Genomic DNA, 20361 nt, shown 5'->3' on the forward strand with positions numbered 1-20361 from the left:
GCTGCGGGGTCCCATGGGCAGCGCGGCGGGCGGGTCTGCGCAGCTCCGGGGGCAGGCAGGGATGCGGGCTCCTGGCAGAAGTGCCTTGCTCCGGGAGCGGAGCGTGTAGGTGTGAGCCAGACCAGTTGCGTGCCGGCTATAAAAGGCTGCTTTCTGCCCCGAATCAGGTCTCCCGGAGCCAGAGCTGAAGACCATGCTGCGCTGTCCATCTGGCCAGAAGGGAGGAGCTGCCACTGGAAGACTTGGGGAGAGCTGGGACCTGTCACTCGGGCAGCGAAGCGCCGTGCAGACACAGGGAGAACCCTGTAGTCAGGTTGTCTGCTGGCCTCTGATGAGGGGGGCCTCCACTCTGCTCCTCCAGGACTTTCCTGCTCTGGTAGCTATAATTTCTCTTTGAATTACAGCACTTCCTAGATAATTCAATCTAGATCTGAAGCATTAAGATGGCAGTAAACTGTGTTGTAAATTATTCTAGTGGTTAATTATAACCAGTGCTGAATACATGCACTGTACCTGTAGTCTGAATTTGCCAAACTTCATCCCCGCATTGTTACTTTTCTTGGGGGACTAAAGAACAACCAACTCCTAAACTGGTTATGGATATTTGTAGCTTGATCAAATTAACTTTTTAACCTTCCCTCAACCAAAATAGAGTCTTATACTGAGTATTTTTTTGTACATTGTGTCATCTTTGAATATTTTTCCATTCCCTTTTCAACTCTTGTATTATTTTGTAAAACCTGCAACTAGATGCCATATTGGAATCACAGTTTCATTGCCCCTCTCAACAGACAGACAGTACCGCTTGCTTTTATGTGATTTTTTTTCCTTGCTCATACATTCCAAATATTTCATCAGACCTTTTATTACTGCACTGAAACCAGTGCATTTCCTGTCGGTTGTTCAAGTAACCAGGACCCCTGAAATTTTGGGTATTTATTTTTTTGTGTGTTTTGTTTTGTTGTTCTTTTTTTTTTTTGGCATTATTATATTCCAGGATATGCCCCCATTGGATCCCATTGAGGCCTACGCTGCTAGGATACAGAAGGAGAGAGAAAGGTTTTTTACAGAACTTACCAATAACTTGTTCTTGGTCATGTCATCTTACTACTGCAGAGCAGCTGGTAGGTTTTTTGTAGTGAATGGTATTTTCATCAAAGAAATAAAATGTTTTTTCATGTGCATACTGAAGGATAATTCTACTTTTGCATTAAAATGCTCTGATTTTTGTGTTACATCATCCTTCTTTAATCAGAAGTAGAAAATCGTATGTGGTCTGATTCCAAAAGACAAAAAGCATGCACAGACAGATCAGATTTGTTTTTGTTATGCTCTCATTAATCCACGCTCTATGAAATGTTTGTGTTGGCACTGAAGTTAGGGTAGCGTGGGATAAATGTGGAAGCACATCAGTTTAAGGTAGGATATTGATATGCCTTTGTACACCTGACAGCCTTTGTGCAACTACATGCAGAACACCAGAAATGGTATGTTAGCCCAGTCAAAACTGCACGGTGCTTGAACAAGCAGAAGGGATCACAGTATGAACTTGACAAACCAGAAGAAAGCAGGGTTTCCAGCTCGAGAGCTTGTATTCTGCAAAGGGATGGAAGTTGTTGGAGGCTTGCTGTGTGACCATGCCTTCCTGCTGATCGATACCAAGTAGCTTCTGATACGATGTGCTGTGATACGCTGCCAGCTAGTCTTTCTATCCCTGTCTTTCGGGTCTTACAAACATAGTTGACCACAGCTACCACTGTGTTTCCCAACAGAGATGGACTAGAATACTAGCGAAATAGGATCTGTGGCCACCATAAATGTTGTCAATGACCCTGAGAAGTCTTGGTAATGTACGAGTCATAATAGAAACCCCATCTATTTGGGATAGATTTTTTTTTTTTTAAGATTTTGTTGCTACTGCCATCAACTGGGTCAAAGCAATTTTCCTATTACTCATGGAGTCACATTGCTAATTACTGTTACTCTAGTTTCATACTGTCACTTATACTGCATTTGTTTACTGACTCTTCCGGACAATAAGTCACACCTATTAGAACGTTTTAATAGTGTTCAACAGCAGTTTAGTGAAACTTCCAGTTGAACAGTATCCCATCCAGCATACCATTGGATATGACAATGAAAACAGTATCCAGGGGAGCAATGTGAATTACATTTCATGTTTGTTCTTCAGGAGACTGACTGATGAAATGCGTTAGTGCACTTGGTGTTGGATTAGTGCAGTTGATACGTTTTTCTCTGAAGGAAGGAAAGTAATCTTAAAATCATTGAAAAACCAAGTGAGGCTGAAATGTTCAGACTACAGCTGCTTCTATCAGAAAGCAGACAAAGATGTGAAGTGACAAAAACTATATGAAGTGATGATGTAAGGAATGCAAGTCAGGAGTTCTATTTCCTACGAGTTGTAGTAAAAGTTCAAAAGATAACGTCTAGTGAAATTGGGGCGGGGGGGAGAAATCTTATAGAAGGAAATACTTTTATTGAGGGGAAGTTAGGCTGTCCAGTTAATTGCCATGGCGTATGGCTAAGAAAATATACTAGTAACAGATTGGAAGTTGATATGGATTACGATGAGTAGTGATTTTTTTTTTTTTTTAAACAAGATTTAAAATTCCCTTTAAATTTTTAAATAAAAACTTCTGTGGCAGTGCAGACCTATCATATTTGCTTTTTCTAGTGTTCTTTTTCTTTTATCTGAAGCATTTGGTAACTGGTATAAGTCATATGTGACAAATGGCATTTTCTTTCTTACTGATGAATTCTTTCTTTTTGTCAACTGGAGCTGTGCAGGGGCAGGGAGAAGCATTTGCTTTTCAAATATACTTTCTCAAACAAGGTTGCATGTGTTCAATGGTTGCTTTAATTAAGTTTTTAAATCTGAGGAATAGATTAATATAATTGAGACACATAGTTGTACTGAGGAACATTCTCACAGCATATTATTATTATGGGCAAACTTGTTCAGTTAGTTGTAAAATCCCGGTTTTTCAGCGTCGGTGATTCTGTACATGCAGGAAGATGATAAAGTGTATTAATCCAAAATGTTAAAATGTTGATGGGAAGTGCTAGAATGGTCTAAAATATGGTTAACGTCAGTGCAAGTTATCCACTTCCCTGTGAGCAGGTGAAGGTAGTGATTTTGAGAGCAGTGTAACAGTATGTTTACTGCTGACTAAACAGATGCAAAGCTATATTTTTCTAGTAATAGAAGAAGTTGGTTCCATTAACACTTTTTATTTAGTAAGAGCCATTATTTTTACTGAGAAATGAAAAAACACTGACCACCTACCTCGGTCAAATTTATATATACTCCGCATATAGCTGTTACGAAGATCTGTAGTAATGATGATGAGTATAGAAGTACTAGGGTCTGTAGGTATCTAAGCGAAGTCCTACAAAATTAGGATCCTTCTGCGTTAAGCATGTGACAATTAGGCTATATGACATATTTGCTGCCCCACTGAATTAATGAACTGATAAAGAATGGTGAAAGAAATTATTTTCCCATTGTTAAAGAAGGGAATGGAGGCAGAGTGATTTGCTCAAGGTGTTATATGATGGCTGTAGCAGAGCTGGGAAACTGCACCTCGGTGTTCTGCATCCCAGCTTAAGTCCCAGATTGGGTTCTTCCGTGGCACTGACTCCTGGAGGAAAATAAGGAAAGAAAACACATGCCTCACTGTGAAGGTATCAAAATAATTAGAACTGAAGAGCTGCTTCCCAGCAGTAAGTCAACTGACTGTATTTACTTGATTGCTATACTTGGCAAATGTCCCCAAGTTACTCCACATTTTCTTAAACGTTGGATTGGGACACAGGTTTGGCCTGGAATACATCCCTTACAAGCGTATGTTCCTTCAGATACTGAATGTCCAAGTAGTACACAATCAACTTCTTTATCACCGTTGTCTTAATTAAAAGAAAAACCAGCCTCACTTATTCAAGTATTTGTTTGGAAACATTCAGTGCCTTTGTTCCCATTTTTAGAGGTTTAGCTGGCTTTCTTCTCTTTCATGTCTTTCCAGCTTCTCATAGTTCCTTTTCACAGCCAATGCTTCCTGTTTACCAATGTTTTCTTCAGCTCGCGTTGTTGGGCATGTTGTTCCAAAAAACTACAAGTTATAAAGCATAGTTTGGAGAGACAAGCTCCATGTGGAAGATCAGAAAACATTCTGCTAAGCCATTTTACAGTATTTTCCAATGCACTTGGTATTATCTCAAATCTATTTCTAGCATACAGAACAAAATCCAACTTTAAGACTAGACCAGCCTATAGCATAACTTGTAATGTCTTTGGTAATAGTAAGCCTATGAGTAGCATATGTTCTGAGAGAATTTTGGGAACCATTTGTAGCGTTGTCCTTTATACGCCCTTTGGCAGCAATGTTATTCTGTCCATTCTGCAAAAACACTGGCTAGCGCATAGCTGCCCATAACAGAGTTGTGTGCTGGAAAGGCTGTTATTACCTAAATGTTCTTGAAACTAGTTTACAGTTATAATGTATGCCAAGGAGCTAAATTACTCCTACAGTTTTCTTTTTTCATGTCTTTTTTTGGTTTTGTTTTGTTCTGTTCCAGATTCTACCCTCTGCTCCTTAAGTATAATGGCTACTTGCACGAAGTCCATCCTGTGCATACGATCACCCAGGCAAATAACAAGATTGCAAGTATGTTCTTGGAGTACCATGTATATACTGATGCAACTCTGTCCACGTTTATGACGTGGAAATGTATCATCAGTCTTTGAGCAAAGCCACAGACGGGAAGATTCTGGGGAAGGACTCTATAAATAATTTCTGGCTTGCCTAGCTCTTAAGTTTCGACAGTCATCTCTGCCTTCCAGAAGATGTCTTACACACTGTAAGTCAAGTTCTGTATTTCAGCATTTGCACCCAAAAAAAGACCCAGGGCCTGCTTCTTGTGGAACGTATGGCTACTTTTTATTTTTATATCTAGAGAAGAAGAGACCGAGCAATGCAACTCTTGCATTTTTGTAAAACAAAATTTGAAATCTCTAGCATATCTCTGGAAGGATGCTTGACTTGCTTTCTTTTATATAGGTTATATCACCTTGGATTCTTGAAATGGCTGATGTAATGAGATGGGATAGAGTGACCTCTCAGCAAGTTTGTGGGTGATACCAAATTGGGGGGAGTGGTTGATACACTGGAGGGCAGGGCTGCTACCCGGATGGACCTAGTCAGACTGGAAAAATGAGCTGTTAGGGACCTCATGAAGTTCAGCAAAGGCAAATGCAAAGCCCTGCATCTGGGTTGGCATAACCCCGTGCAGTAGGACAGGTTGGGAACTGACTGAATAGAGAGCAGCTTTGTAGAAAAGGAGCTGGGGGCCATGGTGGACAAGTTGAATGTGAGTCAACAGTATGCTCTTGCAGCAAATGTGTCCAGCTGCATACTGGGCTGAGTATCATTGGTAGGTTTGGAGGGAAGTGATTCTTCCCCTCTATTTGACACTTGTGAGACTACATCTGGAGTTCTGTGTCTCGTTTTAAGAAAGGCATTGACATACTAAAGCCAGGCTAGTGAAGGCCACCAAACTGTTCAGGGGGCTGCTGCTCATGATGTACAAGAAGAAGCTGAGAGAGCTGGATTCACTCAGGTTTAAAGAAGATGATGGTGAGGGGAGGTCATACTGCAGTCTACTGCTTCCTAATGGAAGGGTGTAGAAAAGGTGGAGCCAGATTTTTCCCAGAGGTGCACTAGAGGCAATGAGCGCAAGTTACAACATGGAAAATTCAATATAGGAAACTTTTTTTTTTTTTAATACAAAGGACGGTCAAATACTGAAACAGCTTGCCCAGAGAGGCTATGGAAACTCCATCCCTAGAGATACTCATAACTCAACTGGACATGGCCCAAAGCAACATGCTTTAATGGGACCTGCCTTGAGCCGAAAGTTGGACTGCAGACTTGCAGAAGTCCCTTACCACCTACGTGATTCTATGATTTTGTGATGTGATAGCAGATAGCTTCAAGCTAGCAGTTCCACCCTGCCAGGGAAAGAGACTCCAATACCACTTTTCCTTTTGCCTAAAGGTTTTCATGAAACTATGCCCTGCAGGCAGGGAAGGCAGTAGGCCTGTTCTACTGCAATAACAAATTCATTGATAATTTTTTTTTTCCATGTATCACCAAGCTATGCAAATGCACAGGGGAAATCATCTGTACTGAATTCAAAGAGAGTTGAGACTTTGCCTACTTTTATTATCTAGACAGCTTTGTCATGAACAGAAGCAGCACCCTTTTCATAAAGAACTACTTTCCTACCATTTTAACTCACTGTTCTGAAATTCCATTTTTATGCCTTTGTCTTCGTTGACCATTTCTGAATCTTCTTCCAGTTCTATTTTTACTGAGATGGGGTGGAAGCTGCAGAATTGTTCAAGGTGAAGATAGACCATGGATTTATAGAGACTGTGCAGACTACATTCCGCTAAGAGGGAAGACACAGAGATGCACATATTATGATTTTGTGTAACTTTTCCTTTTAGTATGTCTACTGGCTCTTCGTTGTCTCTGAATGTTTTCAATTGCTTAAAAATAACATGCAGATTTTTCTTATCTGTTTACTTGTTCATCTCTTACTGTTTTGTTCTTTGTCCTGTCAATGGTGCGACACCCTATTGGTCTGGTCTGCTTGTGTTGCAGCTTTCTTTCATGACCTTTCTGTTCATGATGTCTGCTTCCTCAGCTGTGAAAAGTTTTATGGCAATTGGACACTTGGCAGAGGATAAAACCCTAAGTTATGTGTCCATCAAAGGAGAGGTGAATAGAATGTAGCCCTTGTCTGTTCCAGGCTAATCAGCACAAGAGCTATCTATCTTTAAACAGCTTAAATGCCATCCAGACTACTTTGGGAACTGGGAAGTTACTGAATGTATTGTTGAGAGACAAAAAACCCTGGAAGTACTGAGGGATTAGGAATGTTGGGATTAGCTAGAGAATTTATGAGTAGGAAAGAAGTGAATACCAGAAATCTGGTATCTTAAGACATGTGGATCAAAAAGGGACTCGATAGTGCTGAAGAACTGAGTATGTGTCACTTGTCAAGAGGGCTCTGGATATCTTTCTTTGCTGTTGGATTGTCTCCCATTTTTACTCTTTGCTTTTGCAGTGTGGTTGGGATGAAGAGTAATTGAACCAGAGAACTGTCAGCACTAACAGCATTATTTGCTATACCTGAAGTAACCAGATACTTCCAAATCAGCCAAAAGATGTAATAGCCATTTGCTGAGGAGTATGCGTAAAGTGCGCAACATGCAGGTCAATGTTCAGTAAAATGTTTGCTTAGCTGCTGCTGTTTTGCCACTAGCTGCTGATTTGATTTCCAGTGAGAAACGAGGACTCTCATCTCAATAGAAGGTAAGAGTTTAAATGCATTCTCAAATCTGGCCCATCATGACAAACATATTATTAAGTTTTCTATGTAGGCCTATTTTCCACTGCATTTGGAAGGCAACAGATGCCATGGGTACTATATAATATAAAGAATTTAGAACAATTTATATATCCTGTAATTATAAAGACTTAAGCTTATGCCTTTTTGCAGTATCAATTACTGGCTTAAGAATACTTCTTCCTAAAACTAAGAAAGAGTTTATGATTCTATAGGCTTTATATTCCCTTAAAAGTGATCAGTTATGGATGAGAGAAGACATGTTCAGGACACTTACGAGCAGAAGACTTGTAGACTCATTGTCAGAAAATGCTAAGAAAACAGTTGAGTCTGAAGGTAGTGGCTGAAGTGAAGTCCCAGTACCTTGTAAATGTGACAGTGCTCAGGGAAGATGATGATACTTAACTCTTACAGAGTTCACTGAGTCTTCAAAAACATAGAGAAATGTTGTGTAATTTCCATTGTACAAATTGAAACTAGGACACCAATGGGTTTGGCAGTCTTAAGCCTTGGTCGTTCTTTCTAGTGTTATTTTAATACAAGGAAGATGACCTGATCCAAATACATAAATTGCTTCCTTGGTTTAAAATAAAACAAATTCCTAATGGTGATACTGTATTTACTAAATTTCGTAGAGAGCCATCTAGAAAAACTCTTGTCTACAGGTTCTGTGACTAATAAAGTTCGTACCATCTCAAACACATAGAGGGGCCATATGCTTTAAAATAACATGTATGAAGAATCTTCTTCCTATGTATAAAGGAGAAAAAGTTGTAACTGCATATGAGATGCCATCAAAAAATTAATACATCAAATGCCATGAACTACCCCATTTGTACATTTGTACTAGCAGTGATGGAACTGTCATTCTCTTTCCAGTTATTATACAGAATAAGTGAATTTGCTATACTGTGTGTAATAGGCCTTGCTAACTGGCATCAGGATGTGCAAGATAGCAAGAAAAAACAGGGGAGCAAGTAATCAGTCATAGTAAAGCTTTAAAAAGAATAGTTTTCTCTTCAACTGTTAGAGGTGTGAATCTTGCTAAATGGATTTAAATTCTTTAAAGCATTTATCCTAAAGTATATATAGCATCAAGTCATAGGTGATCTCAAGAACCAGCAGCAAAAGGTGACTAAGTAACGAAGTAGTTCATTCCTCTGAGGCCTTCTTTGGTAACTTCCTAGTTTCAAATTTATGTTGTAGCCTTCACTGATGAGCCTTTCAAAGTTTGCAGAAATAAACAGACATATTCCCAAATAGCCATTTTACAGTGATCGTCAAACTCTTTCAGGTGGCAAGTACTAAATATATTTTTACCTTTTTATGGTGTAAAACCTAGCACATTCTAATTGTGTCTCAGTTACTTAAGTATTTTTACTTAAATTATGTTGAATGGTAGAAATTTTGTCTAGCTTTGTTTTGTGACTATGGCACCTCAAAAAATAGGAATAATATGGTGCTGCATACAAACTTTTATGCCAACCATATTCAGATTATCTTTTAAAATAAACAGCTTATGCATACTTGACATTTTTACTTCACAGAGCAAAACAGTACTGCATACACAGAGTATTCTAAATTTTATGTGTGGTCTGCACGTAAGACCTGCATACGTAAACTTAATGGTGACTTGATATTGCTGTGAGAATCTTAACCTTTTAATTTCCTAATTCTGTTTGGAATTCTTTAAAGCCAATTAATGTTTTAATGTGGCTCTAGTTATTTCCTCTCTCAGAAAGAAGAAAAGATAAACCCGTATTAGTTTATGCACCGTGTAATCCCTAGGAAGGATTTGCCAGGAACAGATAATCTTTGCTTGTTTCCAAGTCTTATTTAGAATGGAGAGTCAAGGGGAGGCATACCCAAACTTAATTACATAGGCGATTCTAATTAATATTTATTCTGTAAAATACTATACTGAATTTTTTTTTAGATTTGTTCTTTCTGATAGCCACCAAAGAAAATACCTGTATAGTATTTATTTTAAAAGCTAAAAGTCAATACTGTACATCACTCTTTCAAATGTATGGATGTTCAAGGATAATTGTGTGTTGAGATGCTGCTGAAGGTTCATTTTCTTCACTTCCAATCAAGTAGTATTTTTCATTTATTAATTTTTGTTGAAGCAACAAACAGTTTGCCTATGGATGTGTGCAAACGTGTTTTGTGTGTGCATGCAATGAAGTAGAATTAAAATGTAAAGCAAAGTAGTTAATTCTCTGTAATGACTTCATCCCTGATCCTAGGGAAGGGAATGCATCTTCCTTTGGACAGAAAGGAAGCACTAAATAATGTAAGCACTAAACGATCACTTTCTTTCACATAAAGAAAGAAATACTTTGTACCATAGCACATATATTGCATCCCCCCCTTCAGTTTTCTGTAATCTGCACAATTAGCTGATTACCCCACAACTGGAAGGACTGGAATTAGGTGGGTCCTTTTATGATCATTATGACTGCAACTTGAAGGAGGAGGAGGACCTGCAGCAGTCCTAATTTTACTCAAAATACTGGACTTAAGAACCCATGTGAAAACACCAAGCAGCACAATTCCTTAGAGAAGGGTCGCCATCGAAACAAGTGTAACTGCTTACTGGTAGGCTGCTGCTTTCAATTTTTTTGGTCTTTGAATTTTGTTTTTCATCACTTTGTTTTGGCCTCTGCCCATCATCTTTTCTTCTTCGGCTTCTTAAGTCACTTGTCATTTATTCAAAGAGTTGAAGGTCAGATCATCTCATCTGACTTGTATGCCATAGGCCCTGAAATTTCTTGTACCAGCCCAAGTAATTTCTCTTTGAGCAAGGCATATTTTCTATCCGCTTAAAGCATATAATTAAATTTGGAGTCACACAATTTTAGAAGATAAGGAACTTCCTGTTCTGTTAACAGTAGAATGTCTTGTAAGGGGCCTGTGGCTGGAAAAAAGTTGAATCAAGAGTAGGCACCAGAAGTAGAGATGGGACAGCCTAGTTAAAAGAGGGGTTATTTAAAACTGATTGACTTACAGTAAGATGGCTCCATGCACATTTTAAGTGGGTCATATTTTTATAGTAAAAATAAAATTTAATAAAGACAACCTTTTTTTTCCAGCAAGAAAAAGGTTGTTTATTCATTAAAATATTGTTAGAGGTAATAATTTGGGAGAGCCTTTGAGAAAAGGAAGGAATGGCAGTAAGTTCAATACTAAAAATGTTTCAACTGACAGCCAGAGAAACTTTAGTCTTGAGAAAATATAAATAAAGTGTAAACAATATTTACTACAGGTTAGGTTCTGTCCTTAGTTAAACCAGTACGTTCCTACTATCTCGAAAAGGTAACAAAGAAAAATGTATAAAACTATCTAATACCTGAGATTCAGCAGTTTACAGAAGAAAGTACATTTTTATGTAAACAAATAGTCACTGGAACAGCTGCATAGGTTTAAAAACTGAAAGCTCAATTTTGGAAATTTAAATAATGAGACCCAGGATAACTGAAGCTCTATACAAAATCACTGGCAAGGTAGAGATATAAACTTGGAACAGCCTAGCTGCTTGTCTTATTTTCTGTGCTTTAAAGCGTGCTAGCACTGCTTATTCTATCAAGAGTAGTGATTCTGTAGTTTTAAAGAGAGGCTGACATGTCCAAACTATATGTATATAGAAAAACCTCAGAAGGCAGGCAATGTTTCCTTTTAAAATAGCTTCTAACAATGACTTAGCATAATTATACATGCTCCAGACTGAGGTTTGGAAGAATGTTAACTCTCCTGTCAATTTAAAACCTCCTTTTGTATACAGCCAATGGGTGGGGTGCCAATTTTAGAGTACAGCATTCGAGTTAAAAACCCAACCATCTAAGGCTTGTTTTGAGTCTTATAGCATACGAGCTCAAAACTAAAATTTTGTGGAAGCACAAGTGGTTAGAAACACAAAAATGACTTTATAAAACAGATTAAAAGAGCATGAAATAAATGAAAAGTTGATTAGCACAAAGGTATGAGAAACAGTGGGACTCTGCCTTCGTAGCAACTGCTTTGTTAATGGCAGTGCAATTCTGTTGCAATTGCAATTGTTTCCTAAAAACATTCCGCCATTACTTCATGTATCCTATATCCTGCCTTGTAATACCCATGTGGACTAAGATTGTTGTGAAAGGTCTTGCTGCTCCATCAGTGCCATTATTTGTAATGGCCACTGTAAACTGCCTATTCATCTGGATTCTCTTCCATACTTCAGAATTAGAACTCTGTGAAACTAAGTATATTGTGTTAGTCCACTGTCATGGAACTCTTATCACTTCTGAAATTGCATATATTTATAGGAGTAATTCATATATACCTAGATGCTTACAATACAGCTCACAGCAGAAGTTATGTCAGCACTACTAAATTAGGCAGCAGTAGCACTGTAGTTTATACGCTTGCTTCCCAAAATTCTTGAGCAGTATGCATACTGGGGAATACTGACTCTTTCAGATAAGAAGAAAATGCACTAACCTTATTTTTGCAGATATTAATTTCTTCAGAATAATTCCCTGTGGAATCACTAACTTCTGATGATTGTGTTGTTTATATAGCAACTTTGGTGGTGAATCAATCGAATCCCTGAGATTTTATAATTTTAGAGTTATACCAGCTTGAATACCAAGATGCTGGACGGAGGGATGCAATGTATGATTCTTTAAAGAAAATACTTTCTTCGGGTGCCTATGGCAGCATTCATAGAATCATAGAATGGTTTGGGTTGGAAAGGACCTTAAAGATCATCTAGTTCCAACCGCCCTGCCATGGGCAGGGACATCTTCCACTAGATCAGGCTGCTCAAAGCCCCGTCCAAAGCATTCTCATGCTTTTCTGCTCCACTTCTATCATTTCCTTAAAATGCTAATCTTTCTAGTTTGACAGCAATTAAAATACTGTTTTAAAATATTTCTCTTTTGGTACAATCTCAGTTATGAAGTATTCTGTTTTTTTTCTAATTTGAAGCAAAGAATCTGCTTCTCCATAGAAGAGAGAGGTGAAAGGAAAATGTATGAGTTTCTAATACCTAGTTTTGACACATTTTTAAAGTTTCAGTTGCTGGCTAGATCACTTAGTGGAATAACTGTTGATGATGACTGATCTACACACTGCCAAAATATTCCTGTATCCATTTATAATTCTTAATACACAGCAGCATTACTTATCAGTAATTTCTGCAGTTTAAAAAAAAAAAAAAGAAATAGCTATATTTATTTATCCTTTTTGTATTTTAAGACCGTTTGTTGCTCAAGAAAAGTCAAGAATTGAAATGAAGATTGCCAGGAAGGAATAAAAGGTGAATTCTACAAGCAAATTTTATCCGGAAAAGTGTCTGTGTGGGGGAGGAGGGTGGGAAGACTCTTTTCTCCTCTGCCCTCTGAAAAAGTTGTATTTTGAATCCTGTTTTTCCACAGTAATTGTAAAGAAAACGGAAAAACCTCTCATCAGTTTGATGCTCAGCGATATAAAAACAGGAATAAGCAGAAATAAGCTAGATCGAATGCATCAGCTAACTTCATTCTCCTTTGTTTTTCTGTCAAAAGTATTTTCTTTGAAAGAACCTAGTCAAGTCTGGCCACTCATTTAAAGTTTTATTTAAATTCAGTCAGAGTTTTTCAGTGTACAAGTAAAATTGTTAGTTTTGTAATGTGGCTTTTGTTTCACTACGTTTTAGGAGACAGATTATTAAGATGATTTTGTTTTTCAGTATGTTCTCCAACATGAAGTAGAACGATATAAAGCAAAAAGTAAACACTGCTGTTGAGGACTTGAAACTCCAATTCCTTGGAATGTGTCAGAGGTAAACCTGAAGAATTCCTTAAGTATGTTTTTATGCTCAGTCAGCTTGAAAATACTTTGCCATTTTTACTAGTGCTTATAAACCTGAGTTTTGGATGACTGCTTGACCTTTTGGAATAAGGATGACAGTTAAGATCAGCTGATGAATAACTGCTTACACTGTTTGCAGGAATTAAGGTATTGGTCTGTAACTGATGTGATGGCTGGTTCTCTATGTGAAGCGCCTGAGCTTCCTCCATAGTATATAGAGAGTTAAGAATTCATAAGAGTCAATATGATGACTGGGGACTTTCTATTTTAGCCACGTGGATATGATTAAGCAAGGCAGAGAGGCATAGCATTTAGCCATTTTGACCTAAGACTGCAGGGAAGCAGACACAGTACCAATGTGTTAATAGCTTTCAGGATATGAGAGAGAACAGTTTAGAGGCTTTGAAGATATTTAACCTACGTAGCTCACCTATGAAAAGGATAATCTGATTGCCAGCTTAAAGCAACTACTGCCTCTACTTTTTGCTGAAATTGTGAAAAGAATTAGTGTCTCTTATTTAGTGACAGAGAAAGAAACATACACCAGCGACACTCTAGCTTGTGATTAGGATACCTGACTGCAAAAAGATAAAATCTGGCTTGATCCCTGCTTGTTTATGCAAAGGTCCCCTGCAAAACTTTCTTCAGAGAGATCACTCCTGCTAAGAGCAATCTGACTGGCAAAGTGTGTGTCTATGTTAGCATTTTGGTTTGGCTCAGAAGTGAGCCAAACTGATTGTCCCTATGTACTGTGCTTTGGTTCATTTTATAGAGTTGTCTCAGAGCATGTGACCTGGATTCCTTTGGGGTAAAGTAAGACAGGAAGGTGTGCTCCAACCTCTACATTCAACCCATGTGTTCAGACTAAAGCTATTCCAAAGTAAAACCCCTGAAATGTGCATTGGTGCTGAGCATTTGACATCCACATAACTTTTGCTCTACAAGTGGGCTTCTTTTGGACTAGTCTACTTGCTAAAGTAGACACAACAAGCATGTGCAAAGACAGCAGAGTTGGCATACACCTTGCTCAGTAACTTCCCTGGCCTCTCTTGGACAACTCTTACTAAAATATGCTCCTAGAATTCACACTAATTTGGCTTTTACATTATTAAGAGATTGAGACCTTCTAGATCTTGGCAAAGCAAAAAAAAAAAAAAAAAAAAAAGTTGCTTTTTGCTATTCTGGCAAGGAACCCTCCCTGGGTAGGGAGGTATTCTTCAGTTCTGCCTGTGTTACTTGCTAAAACACCGTTCTTTAACTGAGTTAGATTATAAACCACTGTTTTCCCCTCCTCCATCTTCTTTATGGGCAGCTTAAACCTCATATATAACCTGTGAGAGAAAAGAGATCAATTAACTTTACCCATATTCCATGTTTTCAGTTACACTAGAATTCTCTAGCATTAAAAATCTGTTGTAGTTAACCTCTAAATATAAAGCCAAGCAAGTAAGGATAGGACTACTGAGGTGAAAAATCAAGATATTGAATCTAACAAAAAAAGGTGTAGCTCTGAAGTACAGCTACAACAAGCATTATACGTTGAATAAAACACTTCCTGAGATTTCATGCTAACAGTGGATGCAGTGACGTTCTTTGTCTACCAAAGGAAGTAATCAGACACGCCTTACACTGTTAAATTAATTAGCGCAGCCATAGTTACAGAAAATGATAAAATTAAGACCTGATGTAAACAGCTGAAGCTCATGATAATGGGTTAGCTAGTTACAACAGTGATGTAAATATTATATTAGCAAACAGCTCAGAAAATAGGTGTAATTTTCCTCAGCCTAATCTGCAACGCCTGTTTATAACATACAAATGAGTAAGACAAGAGTATAGAGAAAATGGAATAGAATAAAATAATCCAATAAACTAAGTGGGTGTAGATTGCTACATTTAAACCTTCTTAACCACAATAAATAGTATGAAAAAGATTATTTCTAAAGGGTAGGAAAAGTTCTGATATTCTTTTCTTTAGGGAAACTGTAAAGACTACCATAATGTTAACAAAATGAAAATTAAAAGCTTCTCAGAAAGAAGAGACTTGACAAATTAATACCTTAATGATGTGCTTTCCTTGAATCCCTGAAGTATCTTGATATATATATAAATCAGTACCTCATTTTTCAAGATGCATTCTGCACTCTCAGAAAGTGTCCTTAGCTCACTGGACATGAAGAGAGGTGTTATGAGAACTGCCCACAGAACTGTCTGAACTTCTGACTGCTCATTACCCTGGCCAAAATTACCTATAGTCAGTTGGAATAGATCAGATATCATTAAATCAATAATTGAAGCAATGTATACATGATTCCTATTGAAATACAGCCTTTATGTCCAGACAAATACATTTGTCTGATTGTAAGAAATTTTGCAAATGTGTGACTCCCTTAATAAAATGGTAAAGCACCTTAAAAGATTTACAGATCTTAAGGGTATGCAGTGCTAAGGCTCAGTAAGCTGGAAAACTGAAGTTAATCTACTGAGAGCTTACAGAGCAGAACTTTTATTTGTATCAGTCTCTCAAATTTATTTACTCTTTAGTATTTCTTGTCTGAATTAATACAAAATGCCCTACATCTTCCATTTAATTTTTAAGTCTCATTTTCAGAGCTCTCTGTGTGGCTCTGCAAATTAATATTGAATATTCTAGCCCAGCAACAAGTTTTATTTGCATATTTTTACATACTTTTGGACAATTAACACTTAGGAAGGCTATCTTAGATAGGCACCTTGACTGTAATGATCAAAAAATTAACTACTGCATTTTTGGGACAGTGTGCTTGAAGAGTGGGTTTGGGTAGTTGCTCTAGAGGCACTTTCAGGTATGGCTTCACGTGATTCCACTTTTGCCACTCTTCCTGTTTAAATGTGTGTGACAACATCAAGAGATAGTCTAAACTGTAATACCACCAATAGCCTAACCAGCATGTCTCTTTTTTTCTTTTTCTTCCCCCTGCCAAAGTGAGGTGGTGCATTTTGATTTGTTTCCAAACATTCTGAGTAACTTAGATACCTTAGGGAGTAAAGCTAGCTGGGGAAAAGAACCCTAGATCCATCTCCCACCTGCTCATTATAAGTCTTACTACTTTTAAGAGAAGGTTGAAAGTAGAGACTGGCACTTCCCCCCCCTCCTTTTTTTTTCTGGCTAACAGAAAATCTCTAATAGGTCACCCATTTTGAAAAATGGTTCTCTTTTCTGTTCACATCCTCATTAGACCAGTCATCCATAACTTCGTCATGCTGCAACATATTTCACTCATGATTATCCTCAGAGGCTATTCAGAGGCCTGAAGCTAATGCTCAGGATGGTGGCTGGCATTAACAAATTTCAACTAGCCCAGCTTAATACATTTGTTTTCTGTGTGCTAAAATATTATAGTGAAATTGCTTGACTTTTTTTTAATTCAAGAAGTCCTTTCTAATTTTGAACCTTTCAGCCTAAAAGAATTGTTACCTTTCTACTTCTTGTTGGATTCAGGTCAGACATAAACTTGTAGCTACCCCCTAGGATTGAGCTCCTACAAACCGTGCGCCTGGCCACCCCCGGAAGCGCAGGAGTGGGGCTAAAGCCCTCTGCTGGTCTATTGGGTGGTGACTCCGCTACCGTGGAAGGCAAAAAGTTTATCTTCGATTTAGTAAAATAATCTGGAAGTTACGGTGAGGCATTACAGAATGACTGTTCACTAGCATTTCATTTTTGCTGCAGATTACGATTGGGACACTGAAACAAAACCAAGATACTCTCTATTGTATATTAATACTTAATTTTTATGTAAAGGATATGACTGATGGATTTCTACACTAACTCCTATGCAAAAACCCACAGGTGTTTCACTGGCTTAAACAATTTCCAACAATTTTTTAACAAGCAAGAAATCTTAAATTAATTTAAAAAAATCCTAAGTAGTTTCTTAAGGAAATTAAAAATGTTTATCACTAACATCAGGCTCATATCATAAAAGTTACAGTTTAACTTGCCTTGTAGCTGTTCTCCAAACACTCTGCTGCCCCTCCACCACTGTCGATTTCTTAGTGATAGCAGAAATCACTTCTCTGCTAGGGCATTACCACTGTGTGCAAAAAGTAAACGAACTATATCTGAAACATGGTTGTTAGAGTACCAAGTCACAAACACAACTTTGCAACATGCCGTTTGTGTAGGAAGATATTGTTAAGCTGTTTAGCTCAAGTCTAAGGGTAATTAAATAATAAAATAGAGATGTTTAAGAAACAATAAAGTAAAAAAAAAAATCTACCAAAGCTTTTTATTTCTAGAGAGATAAATGTTGTCTAGTATAGGATATTCTGTTCTTGCATGGCTTTCAAAAAAGAGTATAGACTGATGTAGTTGCTGTTTTAAAAAAGAAGTTCATCTTATTTTCAAGGGTCAAGCCTATAATCTGACCAGTAACTGCTGGAAATGACAACGTGCAATTTAACCAGCATTTGTAAAAGAAACGCTTTTGCTGTTTCAGTAATGCAGTGAGTTAGGGTTTTCAACAGCATGGTATGCACGTGACAGAACAGATAAAATACCACAGAGAGTCTAACTCGCATGCAATACTCAATGTTTTATCACGGCGATACCAAGAATCCATCACTACCAACAAAAAAGCAGAAATAAAACATAAGACTGGCAATACCTTTAGTGGGAGTCCTCCTTCATACGCTGGCCAGCTACAAAAACGTGCAATAGGTCTTCCTATTTCGGTCAGAGCAAGGCTCACTCATCTCTGGGTATCCTAAGCAAAAAGAAGTGTGTCAAGTAGTGGCAGAAAACAGAAAAACAATAGTGTGGGCACCCCAGAAAAACAACTGAAAAACCCACCAACTGCAGATTGACTTTTAGAATGGATTACGTTAAAGTATATTTAATCTACATGATTATTTAAAATAAAGGGCATTATTTTGGTTGTCACTTGCCTTTGGAAAGGAATTGTTCATAATCTAATTTAGTTCAGTTTAATTCTGCAGGTTTCTTTTCTCATAAAGATGTAATATGGCTTAACTCTTTCAATCTGGTTAATTCCAGCTCAATACTCCTGAGCGTGGCTTCATTGAAGGAGTTCTGTTTCACACTGTTGTTTTGTATACCGCTCTATCTTGGTGAAGTATTTATAGAACTTACGTATACATTCTTTGTTGTTGAGTATTTTCTTTGGTAGTAGCTAAAACATATATTCATGTCTTACCAAAACTGTCTGTTATGTTAAAAAAATACCTTTTTTGAAATTTCCTCTTTTAGTTATTCAGGGAGATATTTTTTTTTCCTTCCCAAAATACACATGAAGTTAGAATAACCATATATTCCATACGTAGTTATATTCCATACGTAGTTATATTCCATAAACACTGTTTAAGGAAAGAGAGCAATGTCATCATACATACATATATATGATAGAATTCTGGGTCTGGGAAAGACTCAAAGACTCTTTCAAAACAGCAAAACCAAAACAGTTTTGAAGGGAATACATTCCTGGAATTATCTCTACACATAAATAACTTATTTACGTCAGAAATTCCAGTGAACTGTAATACTAATCTCAGAAAGCGTTGCATGATAAGGACTTCAGATGCTGCAGATAAAGGAATGCGCTAAAAAAACTTACTTGTCTTCCGCTCATCTAAAACTATCATTCACAGCTATGTAACCCTCCTGATCAGTCAGCACGTAATAAATATGGGTTCCAAAGCAATTTACTTTATAACATTTGAATTATAAAAACCAGACTGTTTTTTTGTTTCCTCTCCAAAAATTTTTTTAGAGTTCAAGAGAAGTCCCTTTGCTTGTTTATTTTATAAGCTTATTGTGGAAAAAAAAATGTTTAAAAAGCTGGGCATGTTTTTGAGAAAGGCAGCTGCATAAGAGCCTTAATTTCCATTTCCTCTAAGTGCCAACTCTTCCTTAGCTCAAAATATCACTTTACTTAAACAAGGGAATTCACGAGGGATTTTTTAAAATTAACTGCTCAATCATAAATCTTAAGATATTATCATAACTTAAGATTAACAACAAGGAACACATCTACTTGTAAAGCAGTGGAAATGACAGAATATGTGTTTTCTTCTGTCTTAATAACTGCTATTTAAAAAAAACTACGATTGCATGTTTTTCAGGCTGTAGCTAGGCCGAATCCAAAAACAGACTCGAACATAGCAAGCTTGGAAGATACGATGAACCAGTGGCAAAGCAACAAGTGACTGAATCTTGGAGTACAGTTTGGGTGTTTTTGGAATGCAGGACTTGGTTCTTCAGTTTAAATGCTTCCTTGAATAATGGAACAATGTTTAATACAGGTATGCTTCACCAGGTCAGGGAACCTTCCATCAGCGTAACTTCACCTGATAAACTAGTAACCAGCTGTATTCCTTTCAGTCTCAATTAGCGGTAGTATAATTTGTATACTGTATTTGTTAAAACCTGGAAAGCTTTTCTTTATACAGTTCTACCATACAGGCCACATCAGTGTCTCAAGTTTTTTATCATGTTATTTGTGGGGACATCTGTACTACCGACATTGTCATCACTAATGCTACTGGAAAAAAGGAAATAGTATTAGAACATCAATTATGTCCACTGTAAGAGAGGAGAAAAACCCCACCCCCTCGCATTTGAGAGAGCATTCCAGACACCTGTAACTCAGCAATTCCCTAGGCACGGGAGGTGCGCCAGCAGAAGTGGAACACGCTGCCTGTCACAAAGCAAGGTGTTCCTGCCTTCACCTGCCACTGGCGCCATCAACCACGGCTGGCGCTGAGAAAGTCATGACAAAACAGCCTTCCTTAAGCCTCCTGCTTACTCGTGTTTTATGATTTGGCCAAAGAGTTTTTATAAACGTACTGTGTGAGTTCCAACATAAAGGGTCAAAAGATACAACAAGTTCCCGGGTCCGTAAATACTCATCCCGGGCGAATGGCGGAGAACACCTCGGGTCAGGCCGGTGCGGGGGAACGGAGGAAGCCGTACGCCGCAGGGCCGCCTCCAGGCTGCCGCTCCCAGCCCCCGCCGGCTCACCCCACCCCCTGCCGCCTCTCCCGCGCCCAGTCCCAGCGAGGCGAAGGATCCCGGAGGACCCCGCCCCGCACGGA

At 38.0% G+C, this 20361-nt stretch overlaps 2 long non-coding RNA genes across 2 annotated transcripts; both read right to left on the reverse strand.

Moving 5' to 3' along the window:
• Positions 1-2861: 2861 nt before the first annotated feature.
• On the reverse strand, positions 2862-3658 carry LOC103900871. The gene is made up of 2 exons (XR_657695.2): positions 3308-3658; positions 2862-3020 (listed from the first exon to the last, which is right to left on the reverse strand). It is a non-coding gene; the product is annotated as an uncharacterized LOC103900871 (long non-coding RNA).
• Positions 3659-17259: 13601 nt separating this feature from the next.
• LOC103900872 lies at positions 17260-20230 on the reverse strand. Its single transcript, XR_657696.2, has 3 exons — positions 20114-20230; positions 17916-18014; positions 17260-17342 (listed from the first exon to the last, which is right to left on the reverse strand). It is a non-coding gene; the product is annotated as an uncharacterized LOC103900872 (long non-coding RNA).
• Positions 20231-20361: the final 131 nt, after the last annotated feature.

The sequence above is a fragment of the Aptenodytes forsteri genome, unplaced genomic scaffold (assembly GCF_000699145.1).
Source record: "Aptenodytes forsteri isolate BGI_AS27 unplaced genomic scaffold, ASM69914v1 Scaffold84, whole genome shotgun sequence".
NCBI classification, from domain to species: Eukaryota; Metazoa; Chordata; class Aves; order Sphenisciformes; family Spheniscidae; genus Aptenodytes; species Aptenodytes forsteri.